The 21,327-nt window shown below is 43.9% G+C and overlaps 1 protein-coding gene across 10 annotated transcripts in view; it reads left to right on the top strand.

Moving 5' to 3' along the window:
- The first annotated feature begins 571 nt into the window (after nucleotides 1–571).
- Nucleotides 572–21,327, top strand: part of LOC116853372 (brain tumor protein) — a 79,591-nt gene continuing 58,835 nt past the window's right edge. For 4 of the 10 annotated variants that reach the window (XM_032834441.1, XM_032834436.1, XM_032834442.1 and 1 more), the window contains exons 1-2: nucleotides 572–839; nucleotides 1,705–1,809. The gene's annotated coding sequence lies outside the window, so the exon portion shown is untranslated. Of the gene's footprint in view, nucleotides 840–1,458; nucleotides 1,623–1,704; nucleotides 1,810–16,772; nucleotides 18,171–21,327 lie in introns of those variants that run through there. The other 6 variants (XM_032834445.1, XM_032834440.1, XM_032834439.1 and 3 more) reach the window with 4 other exon arrangements.

Below are 21,327 nucleotides of genomic sequence, written 5' to 3'. Positions count from 1 at the left end.
GAATCGTCTCGCTCGGCGTCCATATTGCTCTTTTTTCAGTGGGAATCGTAACGGACTATCTGTCTCTCTTTCTCTCTCTCTATCTCTTTCTCTCCCTCCCTCCTACTTCTACCGCGACGACCGAATCTCTACTGGCAAGATTACCAAGTATATTAATTCCAGAACGCTTCTCGCGGTACGGTTAAGTCAAACAATTGTCGTATTCGCCTCACCTCTACAAGTTTCGGACGTGCAGACAAACGTTTCTTTCCGTTTGAACGAATCGTCTCGTTCGACGTCCATACTGCTCTTTTTCTCAACGGACAATGGCGACATCGCGACAGTCGAGATTACCAAATACGTCACCTCGTTCCCCGTGAGATCGGGGCGAATAATTGTCATATTCGGCTCACCTCTGAAAGCCTCGGGCATGCAGACAAATGTCGCGTTCCGCCGTTTGAACGAATCGACTCGTCGGGACGTGACCGCCTACGCAAAACGGCCGTTCGGGCTGGCTAGCCGAACGCCGCCGAGCACAGCCGAGTTTCGCCGAGCTCGCTGAGAGGACGCGCGAGCGGCGTCGGGTGTGTACGAAGCGCGCCGGTGAGAGAGCACGATCGTTGTTCGAAAAGTCAAATTTTTCGCGTGTGCACGAAGCGTCGAGGATCCGCGTGCTAGGTGTGCTCGTGTTACACGGACCCGTGGGCCAGCAGCAATCGCACGTACATCGTGAATCTCGTCCTCGAGCGCTTCCAGTCGCGAATCGTCCACAGCTCGGCACGTGCCGGCAGTCTCGAGCGAGCCGGCGAAAATCTAACCTAACCTTCAAAGGCAGCTGCGTACGGACAGCGAGGCTCGAGGTAAGCGTAGGAACTTTCGTGACGAGAGACGGGAGCAACGCCGACCATCTCGGGGATTTCGTTAAGAGCTCTCTCGCGATCGGACGACGTCGGAGTAAGAGGCGTGCGAGAATATACATTTCTTGCGCCGTACGTTCTTTCATGGTGGTGTTCAATGTCGCGTCTCCCCGCGTGCCTCTGCCCGCTGTGTGTACGCGCGTGTATGTGTGGCGCGCGCGTATATGTGCGCGCATTTGTGTGTATTTACGCAGGCTTGGAGCGTGAGACCTCTTTTTATGCGCGCTCTGTTTGACGACGTCGGATCGTTGATTATGTTCGTTCGAATGTCTCTGCGAGCGGCGAGTGTTTAGATAAGCTTTCTTTCACAAAATACTTCCCTCGCGTCTCATTCGTCGACCCGTTCCAGTCAACATCGAACATCAGCCACATTGCGATGCAACGACGTGTGTTGTAATGGCGTTTACATATTGTCGAGTGCAAAATTGTAACTCAGACGTAATGATACTCGATATGTTGGCTGGAGTAAGATTCCGCCAATCTCTCCAGCTACACGTCTCGCGAGGTTTGAATCTCGACGGTTTGCCGCGTGTATGTGTGTATATCGAAGGTCTCGATAATTATTGTTCTCGCTCTATCTCCTCTCTCCTTCCCTCTCGGTTAGTTAGGAAATAAATCTATGCTGATCAAATACAATGGCATCTCGACTCTCTTTCTCCGACTATGTACAACCGTGACTTCCAAGCATGTTGATACACAGTATCGACAGTGTTGTCATCGAGACGAGTACGCCGATTTATTCTATATCTCAATCTAAACACTCAGATGCGCAATATATTTAACACTCAAGCTTATCTTCCGTTTGCAGGTACGTAGTCTGCAACTTCCTCTGGGGCAACATCTAACTATTCAGTCAGGGAGTCCTGGGTAGTCGGCAACGACGGGTTTCGCGAACGACTGCGAAGCCGTGTTGGTGAGTAAACGAAAGCGATATACGTTCCATTAACAACGAATTCCAAGGACGACTCGCGCGATGTAATGGCGCGTCAGGCCGCCCGGTTTCCACGTTTTTCTCTATTCCCCTGCGTGTCTCGGGAACGGTGACGATGGCGATGACGACGGCAGCGATGTCGATTCCGAACGCCTGCCGCTCGAGGAAACCCGGCAAAAAATCTTAATTTCTTCAGCATGTGCGCCAGAGGTGACGGATCGCGAGCGATAAACTCGTCCCTCTCTCGTCCACGGCGTCGGCGTCATCGTTCTCGCTCTCGCTCGTTCCCGTGTACATGCGCGGGTGAGACGTGCCTGTGTGCATGCCGTGCCCGCGTGCATGCGTGCGTGCGTGCAGGCGGCGCGCACGAAAAAACCGCCTCGGTTACGCTCGGACTCCGTCTCCGGCGCGCGCTTTTACGGCCTTAGCGGGAGGTTCGGTGTAAAATCGGCCGAGAGAGCGAACGCGGCTGCCGCCGTTTGTGGCACGGCCCGAGATGAAATTATGGGCCGAGTCGTGTTGCAGAGAAAGCACACGCAGTCTCGGAAATTATTATTTTATTACGGCGTCTCTCGGCCGGATGCAAGTGAAACGACAATGGGGCTGCAGCGACAGATGCTACGTACCGTTACCTTCACTGCACTTTTCGCTAAGGTGACCAAATTTCCCAGTCCTGAATTCAGGACATTTCATAAATATGTGAAACGAGGGGAAGGGGATAAAAACATTCGAAAATTATTTGACAATCATTGAAAATGATGATAAATCGAATAGCACTCGAAAAAATTCAGGACAAAGGGTAAAAAATCAGGACGTCTGGTCACCTTAGCTATATATGTCGAGAAGGGAGGAGATTACTCCGTAATAATGTACTTACGATATGTCCTGACGATCGCACGTCATTGTTTTCGGCACTTCAATACTTATTTCCGCATGAGACTCACAGGATACAAGTGAAAGACGTAGCGTTATGTCTGTGGCAGTTGCTCGGCATGAAAAGGTCGCAGACGCGCGCGCTGTCAATCACGTACACTAAAAGTTTATTAGCGCACCGAAAGTGCCAAAAGTGCATGAACGTGAACGCGCCAGTGATACGAATGAGGTCGCGCGTCTACAACGACGCAATCTACGGCGGACACCTTAACCACTTGCTCGAGTTAGGGGCTGAGTACAATAAAAGGAATAAGGAATACTGAAAACAAAAAGTAACGCTATTCCTCTGTTTCTCTATTCTGCGTTGATAAATTAGGTTTCATGTTTTAATATTGAATTATTCCCTATTCTCTATTTCCTGTTCTCTATTCTCGATTCTCTATTCCTTATTCCTTTTATTGTGCTCAGCCCACTTACTAACCACTCTAGACCAATCGCGTTCGTTTCGCACTACAAGGTTGTCATCGTGGTTATTCAATCTAGACGTTGGTAATGAAACGCGCGAAATGCTCGATCTTTTCGCGCCAAGCAGCAGCCATGGGCACACATCGATCCACATTGCTCCGCGTTTCTCGCATCTTTTATCCATCGAAAGTGAGTCTCGCGCGTTAATAAGTCTCGGGAATGTTGAGAATAGCGATGTGCGATCGCCGGGGCGTATCGTGAAGACGTCATTTGTAAGTAATCTTCTCGTTTCCCCTCGCGATCTATGCGGCCGGTGCTTGTCGCGACGTGTCGCGCCAATGTCCCTTACATTTGCTAAAAACATCGACTCGCTCAAGTAGCAATAGAATCGGGCGATCGTCGGATTTATTGAGTGGGAATTAGAAATGCGATGACAATCAGAGAGAAAGAGAGAGAGATGCGGAATATTCAGCCGGTTGTGTTAGCTTATAGAAAAAGAAAGACGGAGAGGGAAGTATCTCATAGAGCGCGTTCTTTTCGGCCGCGGCACCGTTCACATATTGGTGTTTATTTTCAGCGCGATTCAAAAATCGCGCGACCATCTTGATTCTCGATCTTTCTACATCGTGGACACATCGATCGACATCGTTTCGCATTTTACGCGTCTTTAATCCGTCGAAAATAAGTATCTCGCGTGGAAATAAGTATCGGAAGTGTCGAGAATAGCGATGTGTGATCGCCGGGGCGTATCATGAAGACGTCATTTGTAAGTAATTTTCTCGTTTTCCCTCGCGGTAAGGTAATCAGATTTCCCAGCCCTGAATTCGACACATTTGCAAAATGACGTTAAGATATTAAATTACCGGGAGCCGGAACATATTGAAGGAAGGAAGGAATTCGGGACACATAAATGTGTGAAGCGGGGGGAGGGGGGTAAAAGAATCCGAAAATTATTTGACAATCATTGAAATGATGACAATCAGTGTCCCGAATAGCACTCGAAAAAATTCAGGACAAAGGGTGAAAAATCGGGACGTCTGGTCACTTTATTTTCGCTCGTACCGCTCACGTACAGTCGACCGATTAAATGTAGCAATATTTTTCTTCGACGAGTTTTGCAACACGTTCCGTATCCAATAATAAAACTCCTAATAGGATTTCCGTGATTATCACATCATTCACATTGTGAAACAATAATAGGAACTCTATAATTTCTTTTTAATTACGTTTATTGAGGCAAATATATTGTATTGAATTAATCATTAAATTTATGTTATATAATAACATAAATCTATTGTTGCATTCATGTAGCAATAGATTTACTAAAAGCTACATTTAAATTTTCGTGTTACACATGACGTGACATGTTGTTTCAAGTAAAAATTTCAATAATTTTTTTCCCATTCCTTTCGTATTTCTATTTCGTCATTTCATATGATAAATACATGAGCGCCATGTGAGAACCGTTCATAATGAATGTAGTCTTTAAAAATCGACCAATGAAATTGCTACCAAATTCACGTACGCCAGTCTATCTGGGACGTGTCTCTTGGGAATTACTGGAGAGAACCAATTCTCCCGTTGGATACACAATGCGTTACAAAATTTGTCGAGAGAAAAAGCATCGCGACCTTTGATCAGCTGCGACTCCACAAAGAACTGCTACTCGGTTAAGTTCCGTCCAATTAAAATTGATAATTTCGTCTGGTTAAAATTAAAATTAACTTTCTTGGTCGCGCCTATCCTGTTCTTTCTTTCCTTCCACGTGTTTTCTTCAGCGTTTAAGAGGATTAGAGGAATGCGAACGGCCGGTTTCTTCTCGTTTTGGACGCCGAGGATAAGCTCGCGATCGGTCGGATGATAAATGACGGGCGGATTTACGGCCGTCCGATTTTCGTCAGTCGAATTGCGTAAAAGGCACGATTTGATGTAACGAGTTGCGCGAGAAATCGGCCCTGAGGCGCGCGAGAGACGCAACAAAGCACGTCCACGTAACCTTGGTACGTTTCCGTGGAGAGAAAAATCGTCAAAGCAGCAACGGCCACTTTCGCTCTCGTCCGGCCGATACACCTCGATTTCCCCTTTACTTCTTTTTCTTGCGACTCTTCCTGCGACTCGCAGCGACCTTGCTGCGAGATTACTCCAAGTGAGGAGACGGCGGCGGCGGCGCTTGTGCTCGTCTGTTTGTACGACAAATATTTAACGATCATAACGATAATGAATTGAACGAAATGATACAATTACCTGCGCGCTCTTCCCACCTCTGCATTTACAAATATTCCGTTTCATATTTATTATATAATCATTTTCTGACCATATGTGTATAAATTATATATCGTATAGTATAAAATATTTATTATTGAACTTACGATAGCTGCGATATGTATATATGGTGGTGGTGCATTTTCTCTTCTTTCATCTTTCGCTTAATATGGAGAGCTTCTCTTGGCGATTTTTCTTTAATGACATTATCGATACATCAACTGGTATTGATCACTAATCTATTAGTCAGTCAGCATTTATGTAATCACGAATAATTCAATCGATTGACGGAACTAATTATATAATCACGTCGTCAGAGTTTGAATAATTTCATCAATCGATGTGATTATTAGTGATTTCATATATGACTTATCGATTGATTGATCTTGATTGACTTGCCGATTATTTTGGTCAAAGACAATTTTTATCGAGTAACGCTTAAACTTTCATCGATTAACGCTACCAATAGTCTTAAAATTGAGAATAACGAAACCGAATAATGGTCGTTCTTTGTTCCTTTAAAGTTTACATGAAATGTTCAGAGTTTGAAATAACACTACGCGCGCAGAGAATGTTATAGTATAAATTACTGTGGCATTTTGTAATCGAGAAATAGATCGATATTCTGCAGTAATTCACTTTCCTTTTATTTCAAATGTGCTATTTAGAAATTGAAATGTACTATTGTTATGTTTTTCTAGCGAGATCTATTATGTTTCTAACGAAATTTCTTAGCATGGACTTTGCTGACAATCTATTCCTGAACTATTATAAACATAGTAAAATTAAAGAAAATTTATACGAAAAAACAGAAACTATGATATTCTCTCCGTATGTGTGTATATTTATTTATTCAGTAAAATTGCATAGATCTCGAAAGAAAACCTGAATCGCATCGGTCTTTGCGAGAAGTTTATCTCATCGTTTTTATCGGTAATTCTGCTGAAATAACATTTATTCGACGAGAATTTAATGAATCAATTCTACGTACGCCTAAGACATCTAACACGACATATCAGTTGTACACCGCAACAATTTCCGTTGAATAATCATAAATTGTTAACGCAATTTAAACGTTACCACATCTGAAGGAATACGACCGCATCAGAGAATTCTTTCTCGACATTTTCGTTCGGAAACTATATTTACCTTGCTCATAACTTTTGATATATCCGGGTCTGCGTTTGAATTAAATTTTTGCTGATTTCGCTGCGCCGTATAATTTATAAGAATTTATTTCTACTACCGGTTCACATCTCCAATTAGTTCTTGCGTGTCTCATTAAGTTTCGTCTGACATTTTGCTAATTTTGCACTCAATCACATTTCATAAGTATAGCTTAGTTAATTGCTCAATAAAGAATAAAACCTCTGATCGGCGCGTGTCTTTGTGAGATGCGCATTAAATATTTCCTGCCCACAAATACAGGGTATCCCAAACTCTCCTCCGCAATTTTTGTAAAAATGTATAATAGATTGAAATGAACTGAAAATGCCTATATCGTTTTGCGATATTTGCAATAATGGTCGAGATATTAATTAAAAAAGATTAATGAATGATTACGCGCGATATGGTAGATGAGTTGTAGTGGCGATGTGTACTTGTACATTAAGTCAAATTAAATAAAAAACCCTTTATCATTTTTCAAATAATCACGTAGATTTTTAGTTATTAATAAAAGAAAATTGTTACATAATTGTGTGCGATAATGTACAAATCTTCTTTAATATCTAAAAATTTATGCGGTCATTTGCAAAATGGTAGAGAACTTTTTTAATAATAGGAGGAGAGAGGAGATTATTCTACCACGAATAATCGCGCATGATTATTCATCAATCTTCTTTAATTTTATTACCTCGAGATTTATTGCGAATATCGTAAAATTGTAAGGGACTTTCATATATGTTCATCTTAAATCGTTCTACATTCTCACAAAAATTTCGAAGGAGAGTCCGGGACACCTTATATAGCGTTTGTGAGTTCACGCATCGAAATAGAAATTCTCAATGTACGGGTAATCTAATTTATATGAAATAAACGCGATAAAATGTTGCGCCGTCGATAATAGTGTTTAATCACTGCACGCGGAATTCGATAAAATCACTTGAACGATTCGAAAGTATTCTTTATAAATGTTAAATCGAACAGTTGACTCGAGGAAACGATAATCGATAACCCGTTCTTCTGGTGGGTCGCGCTTTCCGTAGTTTCGTGCTTTCCGTGTCGTCGCAAATTAGAAAGCTTTCGGTCGAGTTGCCGGGACGATTAAAGTTTGCCGTTTACATTAAATTTGAGGAGAGCTTCGTCGAGACGCGGCGTATGAAACGCGTACCGCATGGGTTCCCATGTTTTTATCGGAGCTCGAATCAAAAGCTCAGCGAAGCTTATTGCATACGCGGGAAGAGAGGAGTTTGGACTTTACGGGCATAAATTAATAACTCGTCGAAACAGGATTTCATTCGTCCATCTGTTTCACGCGCTTGATTTATCTCGGATTTATTTCGGCGGAATTTGTGTTTGAAGCCGATTATCCGAGATGTTAAATGTTTTTATTAATTTCAAGGAATTTCAGAAAGGTTTATCTTCTCTACAAAATTTAATAGATCGTAATTTTTCGATGTTGATATATTTAATGTCAATGTTAGATATTTGAAAAAGAAGGAGAGAGAAAGAGAGCTCTGTTTGTGAATAAAGTTATTTCAAGTTTTTTTTCATTTACACATTCAGAAGTGTAATTTGAACGTAGTTGAAACTAACGACAATCTTTGAAAGTTCATAAAACTTTTTTTGTGCATATTTATTAAACACACGGAAAAGAAAGTTTGATTGGACGAGTCAATTCCTGGTGAAATTTCTACTGAAATTAACAGAATTAACTCAACCCCTGTGAAACCTTGTTATAATTTCTGACTGAATTCTGATAATTATAAACGTCCATATTTCGCCAGAATTGGTTAACCTCATTCGACTTTTGTGCAATCGTAGTGTTTGGGAGAAGAGGGGAGGAAATCCGAAAAGTAAAAAATTTTTCATTTTCTATTGATATATTTTTTCCAATGTTTGACGTAATTAAATTGGCCGGCCATTATTCGGCGATATTGCCGTAAAATTTGCACGATTTTCTAGCCATTCAGCCGCGTAATTTCCTGCCCATTCGTCAGCGTCCTACTTCTTCGATACGTTCATTCTGCTCCATTCATTCGCGAACCTACGCGTGAATAAATCCCGTGGTTCTTTCCGGCGGGGTCGCGAGAGGCGCGCGCGCGCGCACACCAACGCGAACGAGAAGACGTTCCAGGGAGCGAAATGCGAGTTAGATTAATCGTCCTCATCTTCTCGCTCGCGAGCATTTTCTCGGAATTCCCCGGTCTCATTTTAATTGCACGATTGGATGAAACGACGAGCAGACTCGACGCAGCCACGTCGCTACTCGATACGTCGCTCGCTGCAACTCTTTGATCGTCGATCCATCTGTACGTCGAGTCCTCACGCTAATCATATGAAACTGAAAATTTATCTTTATATCCACGACGCATGACGTTCGCGCTGTCGTTAACGGATAAAAAAGTTGTAATATTCATCTGCCGGTGAACGGTTACTCCCTACGGTGAAATAAAGTTGTTGCAAGAAGATTGATTAGGAATCAGCGGCAAATTACTCGTCGACCGTCTCCCGCCGACTCTCTCGTCGCATCTGATTTTCCGAAAATTCTAACTGGCGTCCGAGAGCTCCCATTAATCAATAAAGAGCCGCGGGAGATTAATAGAGCCGATTCTCCATGTGGCGCAAAATATTTTAGGATGAGTCGGTTATCGTGTCGGTCCAGTGCGCCACGCGTTATTCATCCGTAGCCCGATAAGGGTGATAGAGTACCGAAGGCGGGCTGCTTCTGCTTCTTCCGCTATATATTCAGAAGACGTCCACATACACACGGCGACGGCAACAAGCGCGTCCAAGTTTTTTATGGCCCGTACCGCTGGCCGTCTACTTTCCATTACCCGCGCCGTAATACCGTAGGAGTTAATGGATCGCCGGTAAATTCAGCGTGGCTCTTTTCTTCCGCGGTTAAACTGAGCCGGCAAAATGACTTCGGCCGCTACGCGGAAACGAACGGATCGAAATTTCCGTGATCGTCATCGGCCGGCGCTTCCGCGATTTTTATTCGCGAATCGCTCGAAAGTAATCAACGTATTGACCTTTGTAACTATCGCAGTTTAACTGCGACGTGAGTTGTACCGCTCTTGCTTCGCAACGTTAACGTAATGCAATTCGAGTCTTTAAGTCCGCGTCTGCCTTCGAGTTAATCCGATTTCCCTCCACGGTAGTCGTGAATCAAGGTATCTAGGGAAATTTCTTTGTACCCGAGTCTGTGCGATCGTAAGAAGAAATTCCATCAGACTCGATTACAAAGTCCCTCGGATAACAGAAATTTTGGCTACTCTCTAAATTTCTCGGAGCGACATTTCAGTCGGAAAATAAAGAGTGACTATTGAGTCACTCGAATATGAATGATTTTTCACTCATGTAAAATGAATTGTTTGCTCTGAATATTTCGAATGAATATTTCATTCGAAATTGAAGATTGAATCTGACCGTCCATCATCGTCACAAGAACACATTCGCTTTAATCGATTACAACATTCATTCACTTAAATTCCACTCTAAGGTTGGGTGAAACACTCATTGTTGCGATTATGAGTGGCAACATTTTCACTGTTGCTTCAAGTGAAAATACCGCCATTTTTCATTTATATGGACTGAATTCTCCACTGTGAATAAAGTGAGTCGAATGAATATTTTCACTTAAAGTTGAAGGATTAATCTCATGTGCTACACCGTCACAGGAACATACTTATATAAAATCAGAATCTATTCTAAGTTTTAGTGAAACATTCACTCTTGTGATTTCATGTGACGGTGAAAATTTCATTTTCACTGTTGCTCCGAATAAAAATACTGCGAATTTTCACTTGTCTTGAGTGCGATTTCATTCCAAGAAACGTTGAGAATATCTCTTGGTTTGTTCCTTCATCAAAATAGTACCGTAATCGGCTTCTTTCGTTTATACGTACCGTCAGTTATTACATTCCCTGATCTCAGAGTAATACGAGGGTTCGCCGATTATCTCGCGCTCATAATTATATCGAAATGAACCGACATGATTACGCACGGCGTCCAAACGAGGGTACACCCGGTATAAGGAACGCAGACGGCTCTTGGCCCGTGGACTGGCCGACCAGCTGCTCCTCCAACGAAAAAGTACAAGTCAGCTGTTTTCCGGCATGGCGCACGTCGTGCCGGTTCCAGACATCCCGATGGATCCGCGGACGGAAAGACGGAACGAAAAGACGAGCGACGCGTCCCTTTCATTTTACAAGGCCGATCCCGAAAGCGAAGTCGATTTTGTAGCGTACATGCGACGCGTCCATCGCCACGTCCATCAATGACAGCCTTCGCCCTGTTCGCCATTCGCTATCGGGAAAATTGGAAACTTTCAAACGAATGCGTAGCTTCAAAAGTGGCGTCACGCGTGCCAAAATAATTTCAGGTGAGGTAATAACTGGTTATGGCGTGGCCATCAAGCGTAGAAAAGCTACCAGAGGGAAAGGTTTGAAGGGTCTCGCGTACGCGGACGAGTAAATATACTTAGGAAGCAGCTGCCTTCATGAAAAGTCAGCTGTTCCCTGACGCTCGCGTCGGTTCGTAGCACACGCCGATTAGAGTATGATGGGAAAAAAAGTATGTACGTATATATCGAGAAATAAAAAGGAATTAGAGTGTGGTCATAGCGCGCGTAGTTGGCAATGAAGCAGCTTGGCAAACACCACTTCTCGATGTACTACTGCAAGTACTATCATGAGATTCACTATGTAAAAATAGTTATGAAACGAGGAAACATTAGTGACTAATACTTAGGAAACATTACTGACGGAAATATGCCAAAATTAGTATTTTAAAATATAGAAATTTTTCTCTCTTTCTATGCTCATCACTTTGTATTTCACTCAAATGCACAGAGAGAATATTAAAATCTTTTTTTATATAAATTTTTGTCAATTTTACTATGTTTTTGATAGTGCAGAAATAGATTGTTTCTTGCAGCTATTAATCACATTTTTATTTGATATATGCTGTTTATATTTTAGAAATTAAAATGTGTTGTTAGAACATTTGTTATGTTTACTAGTTTACGAAATTTACAATGTTCCTTAGTAAGGTTGACTTTACTGATAGTCTACACAATCTTACTGCTAGAAACATGGAAAAGTTCATTTTGCTAAGAAACATAGTTAGGCTAAACATAGTTAGACTAAACATAGTAAATTTTGTTAGCATTATAACATACATAGCAAACTTCTTAACAATTCACAGTTTCTAAAATATAAATACCACATATGAAATGAAAGGAGTTACTGTCAATCTATTTCTTGGTTACAAAATTCTATAGAAATTTGTACTATAAAATTTTGTCCGTGTAGTCACGCAGAAACCCGTTAACACGAAACAGAAAATAAATGACACTACATGAAGAAAATGGTCAAAGTCTGAAAGAAATATTCTAAGATCCACGCTCATTTCATTGTAATGCGCGCGTATGATTATTCTCGGGGCATAATTCTAATTGCGTTGTTACCTTTGTGTGAGATAAACAGACCTCAGGATCAGACGGTCACATTTAACGCCAGACGTGCGGTCGGCACACGAGTCTTCTCATACGTGGGAGATGCATCTGCACTTGTTCAATTTCGCTCTGTGCTCACCTTTTTCCCGGCCGTCTCTGAACACACATCCCGATGATTGTCCGGCGAGTTGAGAGCCGCTGTCCTTTGTACCCATTTGCCTGGAACGAAACGGAATGTAACCGACCAGAGAAAATACGTAGGGTATGTTCGTTGCGTGTAACGTCTCTCGGATCCGGAGCAGGTGCCCCTCGCTGCTCGACCGGGACTCAGGGCCGTACAGCCATTCTTCCGACGCAGGCAAAAACTCGTTACGCGTGTCATAATTTAACGCCCGGCCAATCGGGCGATTTGTAACGTTACTTTGCCGCTATTGTATGTATTTTACGTTAACTTAAAATCCAATGGAAGTAAACTTGGCTACATTTTGCTCTATAAAACACGTCAGATGCGTATATCCTCCGTGTTCCGTTGTTTCTATATGTGTTTCTATATGAAACACAATGGAGAAGTTCAATAAGAGTGCGCTCATGGCTAAACGTCCAGAGATTAGAATTTGTTTCCATCTGTCTGCAATATTGCCGGCATTAGCCGACGGAATGATTGGAAAGTCACGCGTGTGACGCGAGTTAATATCAGCTTCGTCTATCCGTCACGCAAATTCGAAATTCATAAAAGCAAGCGCGGGACACGAGAAAGTGATGAGATATTTCTTCGTTATTTCCGAAATTAATAAGCAGCTCGGCAAATTCCGTGCCCCGTCGATTGTTCCGATAAATTTCAAACGTATAAACCAGCTTCTCATAACCAGCTAAATTAGCTTCTCATTTTCAAAATAAAGAAAAGAATTAGAGAATAGTCATTATATGTGTGTGTGTGTGCGCGCGTGTGCGTGTGCGTGTGTGTGTAGTTAAAACTCCTCTTAAGTGAGATGTTCAGATTTGAGTTCAGAGTCAGATGATAATTTTCCAGTGGAATCGCAATCATACTGTCACCCCTTCCCCTATATGATATTATATATATTATATAATATCAATATCATAATATAATTAAAGATTTTACTCTAAAGAAAAATCTGAGGATTTTTCGCATGAAAGTTTCAAGTGGCAACTATTAATACCTTTAGTTATTCTTCAAAAGGTTTTAGAGTTCTCAATCACGATTTTAGAAATATTCTGGCGTTTGAAGCAATCAAAACATTCTTCGGGATGTCCTAAGAACAATTACAAACCTAATCATATCTATTTTCTTTTTCAAATTTTAGAAGTGAGAAGTTAATTGTATGCAGATAACGCACAGCAGTTTTAGAAGAAAAGTTGTAAAAAGTTCTTGTAAAACCGGAATCTCTCGTGGAGTTTTTCTTTCGCGTAAACGCGATGAAATAATGACTGTGTTATCGCGACGGTGTAGCGTAACGACAGAGACACCCTTTTCGCCACGAGAATACTCCCAGAGTCCTTTAATTTTATGCCCCCCTCGAATAAGAAAGTGTCAGCTTTCATTCGTCATCGCCCTTTCGTCGTTACGACTCTGCCGACATTTTTGCCGCCGAACCGTCGGTTCGTTTGCGACTGTTCTCCGCGGATTTTCACCTCCGTATAATTGATTCGCCTCATTTCGACCAACGACTCCCTGACCTCTCTTGTCGTGCGCGATAACCCGCCTCTCAAATCCGCGACGAGAAGAAACCCGGCTGTTTGTCTGTCCCGACTTTCTCGGGCCTGTTTTCTCATGGGTGTCAGCTCACGTGAAATATTCTCCCCTCTGTACGATAATCTACCTACCTTGATAGTATTTCCTTACGTCACGAAATAACATCCGAGCTTGTGCCAGGAGCTCGTGCGCGCGCACTCGAAGGAAATCCCTTGAAAAATTGCACGGAGAGCGCGCTCCTTTTCTTTATTCCTAATAAACGAAAGAATCTGCTACACGATTCACGACACGACGAATCTCATGTATGATACATCACGTTGGTACATTCCGCGCGTATGTGCGCGCGAATAGCAGAGTAAATGAGAGGATAGATGTGTTTGCGCAAGCATGCGAATTTTATCATGATATTGCCACGACATAACATCATCTCCATAATACATCTTTGATTTCGAGCAAAAACTTCCTTCGCAGCGGTCATTATATAACGTGCCGTTGCAACATTGTTTTCCACGTTACGCTCCACGTGCGCGAGATGATTCTGCAATATTTCATGCACTCTCCGGTTTCATAATCGCGTTTGCACTTCATTACCTCTTAATCGCGCAACCTTCTCTAATTATATCGCCGGTGTAACGATATTTTGATGGCTAACAATCGGAAGCGTCGGCGTAAAGAGTGCAGTCGCGAGTAATGCGCTCATGCTGAATTATCGTGCACGGGGCAAAAAGTTCGATTGCATTAGCTTGAACAATGGATGAACCAAACGCGTCTTAGTTGAAAGGAACAGAATCTCTGGTTCTGAGGAGAAGTTAAGGAGGAGCACAAATCAATTCTAAGGAGCAGAAATTTTTATCTATATTAGTAGCTGCCATTTGAAACTTGTCTCGTGTGAGATATTCAAATTTTCATTTAAATCCAAATGAAGAAATTTTAGTTGAATTATGATACATGACATTTATATTCATAATCGCGATTCAACTAAAAACTCTCATTCAACTCTGCATTAAGAAGAAGATGATTTGAAGACTTATTTGTGGGACATAAAGTTTATTCACAGAAATAAACTTTATTTCATGGAAATTTAGAAAAATAAAGTTTATTTCTGCGAAATAAACTTTATATCCCACAAATAAGTTTTTAAGTCATCTTCTTCTTAATGCAGAGTTGAATGAGAGTTTTTTAGTTGAATCACAATTATGAATATAAATGTCATATATCATTTACTTTATTATTGACAGAAATAAACTTTATTTCATGGAAATTTAGAAAAATAAAGTTTATTTCTGCGAAATAAACTTTATATATGCCAGAAATAAATGTTCAAGTCTTTTTTCTCAGAGTGAATTTAAATTTGAGTATCATTCGAGACGAGTTTCAAATAATAAGTGTTAATACCAGCTTTTATTTCCTCCGACCAAAACACATTTGGTTCGTTCATCGTCGAGTTAATTCAACCAGAGACTCTCCGTGCGCGATGCATAGACATGTGTGAAGCGAAATAGCAGTAGCACGGTAGGATAAACGCTGCGTTGCTGTGCCCGACGAAAGGAAAGCAAAACCGCGATCCCCACGCAAACAGAAAAACCGCGACGCGCAGGAAATTTTCCCACGGTGAAACATTCCCTCGCAACGGCCGGGCATAGTTTTCCTCACTATCCCTCATCTTTACCTGCGGGTTACGCGCCCGATGTTCTCATGCTTGCATCAGCCGCGGCCATTCCACAAATGATTCGCAAAATACATATTGTTACAAAGTTCCACAACGTTAATTCTTGGTCTAAGCACAATTTTACATCCTCACTCGATACTCCAGATTCAACGGAGTAATACCACTTAAAGTGATAATTAATACTTTACGTGCAGTCATTATGAACCGCGAAGTGCATCGATTTACAAGTTAAATGAGATTTCAAGTTAAATGATATTCTCTCTCTCTCTCTCTCTCCCTCTCTCTCTCTCTCTCTCTCTCTCTCTCTCTCTCTCTCTCTCTCTCCCCTCCACTTTCTCTCTCGTATCTTTTCGTTGTAAAGCCACCGTTTTTCGCTAAACTGCATATTTCGTAGGGGAATAAAAGGGAGTCTAAAATAACAGCGGTAAATATATTATAGAGATCTTCTGTCTGGCGTAAAATGCGATATCGCAAAAATGTGATGGAGTTGAATGACAGGTCGTAAACCAAGGGAGGAAAAGCCCTGGAAGACAATATGATAAGGCGTCACGTTTTATTGCGGTAATAGATAGGGGTGTTATCGATCCGTCGGCAACTACACTGTATCATAGGTTATGGCATGGATAAACCTGTATTCTCGGCCCGTAATTGGTTACGGTTTTACGTTCGATTGTCCAGCTGCTGCTTCAGTCCTGCATTATTTATCGCAAGGCGCCGCACAAAATGCGCCTGTGTTGCACGCTTATCGACAAAGTGGTTATGTCGATTCTATTACATTTATTACTAGCTGTGCGCTGACGTCATCGACCGCCACGGTGAATTTTCAGAATCATCCCGGACGACGCGCGCGCGCGCGTGTATGTGTGTGTGTGTGCATATGTGTATACCACAGTAAATTAAATTCTCGCGCGCGACGAAAAAGCACGTCGTCCCGGTCCTCCTAAATTTTCCAGCAGCGAATAGATACTCATCTCACATGTGCCCTGACATTACTTCCATGACGTATGAACCGCCGGCGGCTGCTCCGAAATTCGCAGATCAAGATCAAGGTTATCGTCTCGAACGTCGAGTAGTCACGCGTGCGACAGATCGATCGTTACCATCAGCGACTTCTTTCGATCCGGCCACCCGTTATGACGCCAACGGGCGCCGCGTCGCGTCGCGTCGCGCCGGGTTGATGCCGCACGATGAGGGTGTTGCGCGCCGTCCAGGAGGGCAATGGGGGGAAAAGGGGGAGAACACCACCGGTGATGGCGGTGGTGGCGGCAACGGCGGCGGCGACTGCTGTGATGGTGGTAGTGGTGATGGTGGTGGCGGTGGTCGTTCGAACACCCCCACCATTCACCGTGGCGTCTCGACGCCGTGGCTCGACTCGGCCTCCGCCGTCGGAGCGTCGTCTCAGTTACCAACAGACCGCGCGATCGTTCACATCGTCGCCGCGAAGCGTGAGAGGGGAGAGAGAGAGAGAGAGAAAGTGGGAGAGAAAGAGTGTGTGAGAGAGAAAGAAAGGAGTGTGTATAGCGTGTGCATATATATATGTATATATATGCGCGCGAAAGAGAGCGAAAAGGAAGGATCAAAATAATACGAAGGAAAGAGAGAGAGAGGAATCGGGGGAGGAGGTACTGAGAGAGGAAGAGCGAAGGAAGGAAGGAAGGAAAAGGACGAGAGCGAACTATGTTACGAGTCGTCGTCGTCGTCGTCGTCGTCGTGCCGCTCGGTCTCGCCTGAACAAAGAAAGATTCTCCCTCGGTTCTCCACGTCGAGGGTCGTTTCCGATCGACGAACCGTCGGGATCCTTCCTCGGGCGTCTTCGGTGCGGCTCGTGCACTACGAGCGCGCACGAAGCGGTCAGTCACGTAGCAGCGGTCGAGCCGTGAGGAACAAAGGACGGCGGCAGGATCAGTGCGAGAGAGACGAAGAGTGAGCGGAGCAACGAGAACGGTGTCCCGGCGTCGTGCGCGCGTTATTCCCGGCAACGTTGACAACGCGATCCCAGCGAAGGCCAGTGTGCTCAGGCCCAGATCAAGCGAGATCTCTCGACAAATCCGGCATTTCTCGCGCCGCCGAACGACGCGATACAATTTCCCGAAAGAAGATACGAGTTTCGCGATAAAGAGGTGAAATCGCAACACGTTCGCACGAAGCCCGTCGCATCCACGATCCGTGTGTATTGTGCGTTGTTTTTTGATTTTTTTATACTTTTCTATCCCAACGATCTCCAGTGTCGAAGAAGTGAAAGGGAAACGAGCGAGAGAGATAGAGAAGAGAGCAAAAAAGGTGTGGTAACGTACCTGCTCGCGTCGGGCGTCCTCCGCATTGTAAAGGACGCGATTTGTGAGTGAAAAAGGGATAGGCTGATGTATGGTCGAGAGTCGGTAGAGCGCTACGGTGAAAGAGAGACGGAGAAGGAAGCAGATCCGGATTTTCTGGCGGTATAGATACGATTACCGGCGCGACACGAACCGGCGACCTAACCTAACGACGACGACGGCAACGGTCGAGAAGCGCGCGCGAGAATCTGAGAGCAGGATCTCGGGGCGCGTGAAAGGAAGAAAAGAGGAAAAGGAAGGCGACGGGACGAAAGTGAAAAGGGAACCGTGTGGTCGGCTCTTTTCCGGCTCCTCCTACGTTTATTTGACAACGTCGTTGCTTTTGTGTGACATGTGCCACAGAGTGAACTGCTACTGAAAGAAGAAACGGTAACCTTTGGCAGCACGCGGATTATCCTCGTATTTACGGTGAGTTTCTCTACGTGTAAAATGCAGTTTCGTAGGAAAACCCGAGAGTTCCAAGAACGGAATGATGCGCCGTTTTCGGCACGCCTAGAGGATTCCCCGGGGTGCACGAACAAAATTATGCTCTACGGGATGTCTGCTTCTACCTAGAAATAGTGTTAGATTGTTCGAGGAATTTGCCGGTCGATCTTTCCTCTCGAGGAAAACCTGAATTCCACTGCAATAAAAATTCTACTTAAAAGTGCGTGTGTATATGTGCGTGCGCGTGTGAATCCTATAAATGTTTATATTCGTTCTCTCTTTCTTGCAACATAGTAAAATTACCAATTTGTGGTGCTATTTAACGTTAGGGTTACAGGGTAATTATCAAGCCATAAAAGTAAGAGTGGGTACGATGGCCTCAGGAGCTATAAAATTATAGACGGGCAGGATGATCGCTTGATAAAGAAAAAAAACCTATATATGTATGCGTATGTATACATAACAGTAAAATCTCATTTCTCGCGCTTTATATATTTCGTAGAAGCTTCAACGAAAATTTGTTCATCTGACGGTTGGTGTTACAAGTCGAAAGTCACTAGACCAAATTTTGGTTTCTCGCCGAATGTTCGTTCTCGCGAAATACCTCCAGACTCGTCGGAAAATTCATCACGCCGAGATATTTCCCAACGATCCATCGCCCGCGTTGTGTTTCCCAACGTGCTCGAAAGTCCGACAGAATTCTCGGGCCGTACGTCACTCCCGTCGACGCGACTTTACATTAACATTTAGTAAGATCAATCGAGAGACATCGTGTTAAGTTCCACGTATCTCCTACGCATTAACACCTCGTTCGTGCCTCTCGCATTCCCCATTCGCTACCTTGCGCACGACTTCTCAATGACGAAATTCCACGGCGGTGTCTCTTTTGATGGTTGAAGAATTCCTGGAAACAGTGACACGCTCGAATCGCTCTTTCTCCCGGCATGTACTCCGTATATTGTCGTCGTGGCCATAATCACGTTTTCCTCGCTGAACGATCGTCTTATATGCGCGGCCCTGAAAGGAATTCCACAGAGCTTCCAGAATAGAGCGTTGTGTGTCGTGTGTTGGAGCGTGCTGGCGAGAGCAGGCGAGCAAGTCGTCGCCGATGTTTGTGTATCACGCTGCTGTTTATTGCTCCTTCGACTGTAAACAGGAGCGTTTACGCGATCGGCAGCGTGAGTCCGTCGGTTCCTCGAGATACGCGTATAGCGCCGCGGTATACGCGATCGTAAAGCGAGCGATTCAGAGTTACTCGCGAAATTGTTTCCCCCGCCAGGCTTCGGCACCAGCTGCCCAACCTCCCTCCCTCCCTGCAAGCCCTCGGGGAATAACTCTTGTACCGGTTTGAATATCCCAACGGACTCTGGTGGTGAATTGAAGCATTCGTATGTGACGATACATCTGGTGTCTCGTTGAGAAAATCTTACGTTACAATTATTTTATTAATGCCCTATTCTTTCTCTCTCGAACCCGTGACAGCTTCATTAACGAGACTAAGTGGCCGAGTGGAATATTTGGCTAAAAAGAAGATGTCGGATTTCCCTTTGTCCTCTTCGCCTCTTTCTCCGTCAATCGACACGAGGAGTACACAGTTCCCCTTAAAGTCACATAAATCTAATGTAAAGACTGTCAGTCTGCGTCGCACTCTCACGAAGAGTTACGAGTACGAAAGTTATAGTCGAGACGGCCACATTTAGCCCCTAAATGCGCGGTGAGGACGCGGGGCCTTTGAGAATCGCCGCCGCGTCACGAAGTTAACCGCGTTTGTCGGCGGACGCGTTTGCGGAGCACCGAAGGAAGGTTAATTAGACACCCGTTCGAGAGCGACGTTCTCCGCGCGCCGTTGACAGTGGTTAATTATTCAAAAGCACGGTCCGTGCGTGTCGACACGATATTTCGGAATTGCCGCTTCCGGCAGTTTGCAATTTCGCCGACGACAGAAGGTGCAAATATTGCCGCGGGCTGCGCCCGAAGGAAGTGACGTACTGGTTGTATAGCCGGTGTTTGTGTCGCGTGTAATCCATCGAATATGACCCACGAACACGAGACGCGAGTTCTTCTCATTCGGGATTCAATTAGCGGCATGTTCCACGCAGGGTCGCTGGAGATACGACAGGCACCGTTTTCTCCGGGGTTGCCGGCGTTTCCTGGGTATCGATCATGTATCCTTTCTCCTAGTGCGAACCCGTGAAAAGTTGCACGCGCTGAGGAAACACAAAGCAGTTGAATCGACAAAATCGGCGATCGCACGTCTAAAGAAATATTGTATCTGTCGAACAAATCACGCGCGCTGGTGCAATAATAAGTTGCGTTGATGCAGTTACTGATCGAATCACTGAATCGATTGATACATAATTTATTATAGCAACTATACAATTCGTTCAATCGACAAAACGTTTATTTCAATGAATTTCGTTCGTTCAAGCAAGGTCTCGCTTTTGAGCACCTTTTTGTCTCAGTACGTGAAAATTTTCATTGTTCCCATTATTCGAGAAGTTACGTGATCGCTAAAGTTGTCGAGTTCACGTGAAACGTTTCAACTGAACTGCCTGAACTGGCGCAGACTGGTGCAATAAGTTAGAGAGAGTGAAGCAAAATATATTTGTCTCACTTATTAATATATTTGTCTAACTTATTGCAGCAGTCTGCACTAGTTCAGACAGTTCAGCTGAAAGTACAGATTTGTGATCGCTACTCTGGCGAAAACAAGCTAAAGTGAGCCGCAGCTAGGCAACACTGACGCGCACGTTTTTCCAAAATATTTTTTAAAATTCTCGCGCTCGCAGCTATCCGCGATTCGAGCGCGAAATTAAACGAACGGTACATTGATTTCCCGACGCCTCCATCGACGGAACAGTGCTGGAGAAAGAGAGGACAATGTATGGGTCGCGGAAAAAAAGCGGCAGGCAGGGACGGGAGATGGAAGGAGAGGGAGAAAGAGATGAAATTGCGAGCAACGTCAATTTTCCGTAGGACAAACGAATAATTAAAATTCTGTCTCACGCGTTGCCTCTGGAAATCAAATCCCGGCGTTTACAGCCGCGCGCGATATCCATCCCCTTCAATTTTCATTTCGCGTTCTAAGTCTACGGCTTTCCCGACTGATAATGTGAGGAAGCTCGCGAATCGACAATTA

Source organism: Odontomachus brunneus, unplaced genomic scaffold, assembly GCF_010583005.1.
Source record: "Odontomachus brunneus isolate Ranch 3 - 2012 unplaced genomic scaffold, Obru_v1 Obru_scaffold_311, whole genome shotgun sequence".
In the NCBI taxonomy this organism is placed as follows: domain Eukaryota; kingdom Metazoa; phylum Arthropoda; class Insecta; order Hymenoptera; family Formicidae; genus Odontomachus; species Odontomachus brunneus.
The sequence above is the reverse complement of the archived record's forward strand: the minus strand, read 5'-3'. Positions and strand labels throughout refer to the sequence as shown.